Genomic DNA, 8463 nt, shown 5'->3' with positions numbered 1-8463 from the left:
CCCGGATATGATCACGGACATGACGAGGAGTCTCGAAATGGTCGAGAGGTAAAGATCGATATATTGGACGACTATATTCAGACACCGGAAGTGTTCCGAGTGGTTTCGGAGAAAAACCAGAGTACCGCGGGGTTACCGGAACCGCCGGGGGAGTTAATTGGGCCTCATGGGCCTTAGTGGGAGAAGAGGAGGGCCAGCCAGGGCAGCCGCGCGCCCCTCCCCCTCTAGTCCAAATTGGACAAGGAGGGGGCGGCGCCCCCCTTTTTCCTTCTCCTCCTCTCTCCCTTCCTTCCCTCTCCTACTCCAACAAGGAAAAGGAGGAGTCCTACTCCCGGTAGGAGTAGGATGTTAACCCACAAGTATAGGGGATCGCAACAGTTTTCGAGGGTAGAGTATTCAACCCAAATTTATTGATTCGACACAAGGGGAGCCAAAGAATATTCTCAAGTATTAGCAGTTGAGTTGTCAATTCAACCACACCTAGATAACTTAATATCTGCAGCAAAGTATTTAGTAGCAAAGTAATATGGAAGTAACGGTAACGGTAACAAAAGTAATATTTTTGGGTTTTGTAGTGATTGTAACAGTAGCAACGGAAAAGTAAATAAGCGAAGAATAATATGTGAAAAGCTCGTAGGCATTGGATCGGTGATGAAGAATTATGCCGGATGCGGTTCATCATGTAACAATCATAACATAGGGTGACACAGAACTAGCTCCAATTCATCAATGTAATGTACGCATGTATTCCTAATATAGTCATACGTGCTCATGGAAAAGAACTTGCATGACATCTTTTGTCCTACCCTCCCGTGGCAGCGGGGTCCTAATGGAAACTAAGGGGTATTAAGGCCTCCTTTTAATAGAGTACCGGACCAAAGCATCAACACATAGTGAATACATGAACTCCTCAAACTACGGTCATCACCGGGAGTGGTCCCGATTATTGTCACTTCGGGGTTGCCGGATCATAACACATAGTAGGTGACTATAGACTTGCAAGATAAGATCAAGAACTCACATATATTCATGAAAACATAATAGGTTCAGATCTGAAATCATGGCACTCGGGCCCTAGTGACAAGCATTAGGCATAGCAAAGTCATAGCAACATCAATCTCAGAACATAGTGGATACTAGGGATCAAACCCTAACAAAGCTAACTCGATTACATGATAAATCTCATCCAACCCATCACCGTCCAGCAAGTCTACAATGGAATTACTCACGCACGGCGGTGAGCATCATGAAATTGGTGATGGAGGATGGTTGATGATGACGATGGCGACGGATTCCCCTCTCCGGAGCCCCGAACAGACTCCAGATCAGCCCTCCCGAGAGAGTTTAGGGCTTGGCAGCGGCTCCGTATCGTAAAACGTGATGAATCTTTCTCTTTGATTTTTTTCTCCCGAACACGAATATATGGAGTTGGAGTTGAGGTCGGTGGAGCATCAGGGGGCCCACGAGGCAGGGGGCGCGCCCCCCACCCTCGTGGACAGGTGGAGGCCCCCCTGACGTGGATTCTTCTTCCAGTATTTTTTATATATTCCAAAATAATTCTCCGTTGATTTTCAGGTCATTCCGAGAACTTTTATTTCTGCACAAAAATAACACCATGGCAATTCTGCTGAAAACAGCATCAGTCCGGGTTAGTTCCATTCAAATCATGCAAGTTAGAGTCAAAACAAGGGCAAAAGTGTTTGGAAAAGTAGATATGACGGAGACGTATCAACTCCCCCAAGCTTAAACATTTGCTTGTCCTCAAGCAATTCAGTTGATAAACTGAAAGTGATAAAGAAAAACTTTTACAAACTCTGTTTGCTCTTGTTGTTGTAAATATGTAAAGCCAGCATTCAAGTTTTCAGCAAAGATTATAACTAACCATATTCACAATAACACTTAGGTCTCATGTTTACTCGTGTCAATGGCATAATCAACTAGCGAGCAATAATAATAAATCTCGGATGACAACACTTTCTCAAAACAATCATGATATGATATAACAAGATGGTATCTCGCTAGCCCTTTCTAAGACCGCAAAACATAAATGCAGAGCACCTTTAAAGATCAGGGACTGACTAAACATTGTAATTCATGGTAAAAGAGATCCATTCATAGTCATACCCAATATAAACTAATAGTAATGGATGCAAATGACAGCGGTGCTCTCCAGCTGGTGCTTTTAATAAGAGGGTGATGACTCAACATAAAAGTAAATAGATAGGCCGAAGCAGGGATTTGTAGAGGTGCCTGAGCTCGGTTTTGAAATAGAGATAAATAATATTTTGAGCGGCATACTTTCATTGTCAACATAACAACCAGGAGATGGCGATATCTTCCATGCTACACACATTATAGGCGGTTCCCAAACAGAATGGTAAAGTTTATACTCCCCCACCACCAACAAGCATCAATCCATGGCTGGCTCGAAACAACGAGTGCCTCCAACTAGCAACAGCCCCCGGGGAGTTTTGTTTGAAATTATTTTGATTTAGTTTGCATAAAGCATGGGACTGGGCATCCCGGTGACCAGCCATTTTCTTGTGAGTGAGGAGCGGAGTCCACTCCTCTTGAGAATAACCCGCCTAACATGGAAGATAAGGACAACCCTAGTTGATACATGAGCTCTTCGAGCATACAAAACAGAATTTCATTTGAAGGTTTAGAGTTTGGCACATACAAATTTACTTGGAACGGCAGGTAGATACCGCATATATAGGAAGGTATAGTGGACTCATATGGCATAACTTTGGGGTTTAAGGGATTGGATGCACAAGCAGTATTCCCGCTTAGTACAAGTGAAGGCTAGCAAAAGACTGGGAAGCGACCAACTAGAGAGCGACAACAGTCATGAACATGCATTAAAATTGATAAACATTGGATGCAAGCATGAGTAGGATATAATCCACCATGAACATAAATATCATGAAGGCTATGTTGATTTGTTTCAACTACATGTGTGAACATGTGCCAAGTCAAGTCACTCGAATCATTCAAAGGAGGATACCACCCCACTATACCACATCACAACCATTTTAATAGCATGTTGGCATGCAAGGTAAACCATTATAACTCATAGCTAATCAAGCATGGCACGAGCAACTATAATCTCTAATTTTCATTGGAAACATGTTTATTCATAATAGGCTGAATCAGGAACGATGAACTAATCATATTTACAAAAACAAGAGAGGTCGAGTTCATACCAGCTTCTCCCATCTCAATCGGTCCATCATATATCGTCATTATTGCCTTTCACTTACACGACCGAACGATGTGAATAATAGTAGTAGTGCACGTGCATTGGACTAAGCTGGAATCTGCGAGCATTCAATAAACAGGAGAAGACAAGGCAATATGGGCTCTTGGTTAAATCAACAATAGTGCATATAAGAGCCACTTCAACAATTTAATCATGGTCTTCTCCTATCGACCCCCAAAGAAAAGAAAAGAAATAAAAACTATTTACACGGGAAAGCTCCCAACAAGCAAAAGAAGAACAGGAAATCTTTTTGGGTTTTCTTTTAATTATTACTACTACAGCAAGAAAAGTAAACTAGCTAAAAGCTACAACTAACTAATTTTTTTTGGTTTTCTTAAGGTTTTTCAAACACACAAGAAGAAAGCATAAAAAGGAAAATAAACTAGCATGGAAATTGCAGTGAAAAAGTATGAGCACCGACATCTAGCAATGAGTGTGTAAACATAAATGTAATGTCGGTGGGAAATACGTACTCCCCTAAGCTTAGGCTTTTGGCCTAAGTTGGTTTATTGCCACGGATGGCCTGGCGGATATCCAAAGTTGTAGTTGGGGTCGTACTGAGAAGAAGAAGACCCTGATTGCCACTGGTTGGCGATCATCTCCGGATCCCACTGGTAATTAGACTGTCATGGAGGATCAAATTGTTGTTCCGGCTCTGGCTCTGTGGCTGACGTAGGGTTCCGGTATGCGTGAATGGCCTCCAACGGAACGAGATACTGGCCTGCAGAGAAATCAAACAAGGAAGGAGCAGGCAACGTAATAGTCTCAGGGTGATGTTTATCAAAGAACAATTTGTATTTAAGCGCCCTTTCCCTATTCTTAACAATAAAATCATGCGCTACCATACTCTTATAATCTAAATAAACAGTGGGCTGCAATTTTTCATCTTTTTCATAGTGCCTAATAGGTATGTTATAATATGCAGCAAGGCGTGAAGCATAGACACCTCCAATGATGGGGCCCTTTGTACGGTTTAGACTTAAACGTTTGGCAATAATACTGCCCATACTAACAGAGTCGTCGCGGAATAAACCATGGAACAAAATAATAATATCAGGAACACTAAGGTTTCCACAGTTTCCGCGACCAATTAAGCAACGACTAGCAAATATTGCAAAGTAGCGTAAAACAGGAAAATGTATGCTAGTGATTCTTGCATCGGAAACCTTCCTAGTTTCCCCTACAGTAATAGTGTCAATGAACCCGTCCACATCTTTACGATGTGGTTCCTCTAAGCTACCCTCGAAAGGTATTTTGCAAACCCTGCAAAATTCATATAGTGACATCTTCTTAACCACATCATATAAATGAAACTCTACTGAAGGAGGTGATTCCTTAGGATAATAGTAGAAGTTTTGCACAAAAGTATTGGTGAGTAAGAGATACTGTTCGCGTTGGTCGCGGAGGAAGTTGGTGAGGCCTGCATTCTCAGCCAATTCATAAAAATCATCATAAATCCCGGCTGCTCTCAAGAAATCATCACAAGGCCATTCACACGGCCGAACCTCCGCGGTGCGAGGCAAATTATATTTGGGCCTCTCTGCTTCTTCACTTTGTTTTTCCTTCGAACTTCGCTCGATGAGCCCCTCAAAAATCTCTTCATTATTTTCTGAAAATTTCTGAAATTTTTAGTAACTTCTAATAAAAGTGAACCAAGCTCAACAAAGTTGATAGCAACTACTCCTACAAGTGCCTAGAGCCTATATCATGCATTAGAACTACTTGGAACCATATAAATTTGACATGCAAGCTCAAGAACATGGTCACCTAGGCAGCACAAATTTGCAATGAATAAAGCACTAGAACAAAAACTAATTGGACCAATGGAGGAGTCACATACCAAGGAACAATCCCCCAAAGCAATTTTGTGAGAGGTGCTTTGAGCAAGGAGATTGAAAATCACAGCAAAATGAGCTAGAACTCATGCTTGATCTGGATGGTGATTTTTTTGGGAGGAAGAAGGAGTGTGTGGGTGCAGGAATAAGTGGAGGGGAGCCACCGTGGGCCCACGAGGCACGGGGCGTGCCCAGGGGGTGGGCGCGCCCTGGACCCTCGTGGCCAGGTGCCAGCTCCCCCTGATGTGTTCTCAGTGCCAGATATTCTCAAATATTCCAGAAAAAATCATATTTCAATTTTAGGGCATTTGGAGAACTTTTATTTTCGGGTATTTTTATATTGCACGTATAATTCAGAAAACAGACAGAAAAATACTATCTTTACTTTATTTCAACTAAATAACAGAAAGTAGAGAGAGGGTACAGAAAGTTGTGCTTTCTAACTTCATCCATCTCATGTTCATCAAAAGGAATCCATTAACAAGGTTGATCAAGTCTTGTTAACAAGCTCATTCCGACTAACATGGAACCGGAGAAATTTTGAATAACACTATGTTACCTCAACGGGGATATGCACATCCCCAATAATAAGAATATCATATTTCTTTTTGACAGCAGGAAGAGGAAATTCAAAACCTCCAAAAATAATCGATGGAATTTTTCCAATAGAGTTGATACTGTGGACTTGAGGTTGTTTCCTCGGAAAGTGTACCGTATGCTCATTACCATTAACATGAAAAGTGACATTGCCTTTGTTGCAATCAATAACAGCCCCTACAGTATTCAAAAAAGGTCTTCCAAGAATAATAGACATACTATCGTCCTCGGGAATATCAAGAATAACAAAGTCCATTAAAATAGTAACGTTTGCAACCACAACAGGCACATCCTCACAAATACCGACAAGTATAGCAGTTGATTTATCAGCCATTTGCAAAGATATTTCAGTAGGTGTCAACTTATTCAAATCAAGTCTACGATATAAATAGAGAGGCATAACACTAACACCGGCTCCAAGATCACATAAAGCAGTTCTAACATAATTTCTTTTAATGGGGCACGGTATAGTAGGTACTCCTGGATCTCCAAGTTTCTTAGGTATTCCACCCTAAAAAGTATAATTAGCAAGCATGGTGGAAATTTCAGCTTCCGGTATCTTTCTTTTATTAGTAACAATTTCTTTCATATACTTAGCATAAGGATTCATTTTGAGCATATCAGTTAATCGCATACGCAAAAAGATAGGTCTAATCATTTCAGCAAAGCGCTCAAAATCCTCATCATCCTTTTTCTTGGATGGTTTAGGAGGAAAAGGCATGGGTTTCTGAACCCATGGTTCCCTTTCTTTACCGTGCTTCCTAGCAACAAAGTCTCTCTTATCATAACATTGATTCTTTGATTGTGGGTTATCAAGATCAACAGCAAGTTCAATTTCTACATCATTATCATTGCTAGGTTGAGCATCATCATGAACATCATCATTAACATTATCACTAGGTTCATGTTTATTACCAGATTGTGTTTCAGCATCAGAAATAGAAATATCATTTGGATTCTCAGGTGGTTCAGCAATAGGTTCACTAGAAGCATGCAAAGTCCTATCATTTTTCTTTTTCTTCTTTTTAGAAGGACTAGGTGCATCTAAATTATTTCTCTGAGAATCTTGCTCAATTCTCTTAGGATGACCTTCAGGATACAAAGGTTCCTGAGTCATCTTACCAGTTCTAGTAGCCACTCTAACAGCATAGTCATTATTCTTATTATTTAATTCATTGAGCAAATCATTTTGAGCTTTAAGTACTTGTTCTACTTGAGTGGTAACCATAGAAGCATGTTTACTAATGAGTTTAAGTTCACCTTTAACTCTAGACATATAATCACCCAAGTGTTCAACCATATAAGCATTTTGTTTTAATTGTCTACCAAAATAAGCATTAAAATTTTCTTGTTTAACAATAAAATTGTCAAACTCTTCTAAGCACTGTCTAGCAGACTTATAATGAGGAATATCACCTTCATCAAATCTATAGAGAGAATTTACCTTTACTACCCGTGTCGGGTTATCAAGACCATGAGTTTTTTCAATAGGTGATAAATTAAGACCATATATTTCTTCAACAGGCGGTAAATTAAGACCATGTATTTCTTCAATAGGAGGTAAATTCTTAACATCTTCAGCTTTAATACCCTTTTCTTTCATAGATTTCTTTGCCTCTTGCATATCTCCAAGACTGAGAAATAGAACACCCCTCTTCTTCGGAGTTGGTTTAGGAATAGGCTCAGGAGTTGGCTCAGGAAGTGTCCAATTATTTTCATTTGTCAACATATTATTCAATAGAATTTCAGCTTCATCCGGTGTTCTTTCCCTGAAAACAGAACCAGCACAACTATCCGGGTAATCTCTGGAAGCATCGGTTAGTCCATTATAAAAGATATCAAGTATTTCATTTTTCTTCAGAGGATGATCAGGCAAAGCATTAAGTAATTGGAGAAGCCTCCCCCAAGCTTGTGGGAGACTCTCTTCTTCAATTTGCACAAAATTATATATTTCCCTCAAAGCAGCTTGTTTCTTATGAGCAGGGAAATATTTAGCAGAGAAGTAATAAATCATATCCTGGGGACTACGCACACAACCAGGATCAAGAGAATTAAACCATATCTTAGCATCACCCTTTAATGAGGACGGAAATATTATAAGGATATAAATGTAGCGAGTTCTCTCATCATTAGTGAACATGGTGGCTATATCATTTAATTTAGTAAGATGTGCCACAACAGTTTCAGATTCATAGCCATAGAAAGGATCAGATTCAACCAAAGTAATTATATCAGGATCAATGGAGAATTCATAATCCTTATCAGTAACAAAGATAGGTGAAGTAGCATAAGCAGGATCATATTTCATTCTAGCATTCAGAGTTTTTTGTTTAAGCTTAGCTAATAATTTCTTAAGATCACTTCTATCATTGCAAACAAGAAAGTCTCTTTTAGTTTCTTCATCCATAACATAGCCCTCAGGCACAACAGGAAATTCATATTTATTAGGAGAGCCTTCATCATCACTATCATCGATATTATCAGTTTCAATAATTTCATTCTCTCTAGCCCTAGCAAGTTGTTCATCAAGAAATTCACCAAGCGGCACAGTAGTATCAAGCATAGAAGTAGTTTCATCATAAGTATCATGCATAGCAGAAGTGGCATCATCAATAACATGCGACATATCAGAATGAATAGCAGAAGCAGGTTTAGGTGTCGCAAGCTTACTCAAAACAGAAGGTGAATCAAGTGCAGAGCTAGATGGCAGTTCCTTACCTCCCCTCATAGTTGAGGGATAAATTGTTGTTTTTGCGTCTTTCAAGTTCT

The sequence above is a fragment of the Aegilops tauschii genome, chromosome 2 (genome assembly GCF_002575655.3).
Source record: "Aegilops tauschii subsp. strangulata cultivar AL8/78 chromosome 2, Aet v6.0, whole genome shotgun sequence".
Lineage (NCBI taxonomy): Eukaryota > Viridiplantae > Streptophyta > Magnoliopsida > Poales > Poaceae > Aegilops > Aegilops tauschii.
The sequence above is the reverse complement of the archived record's forward strand: the minus strand, read 5'-3'. Positions refer to the sequence as shown.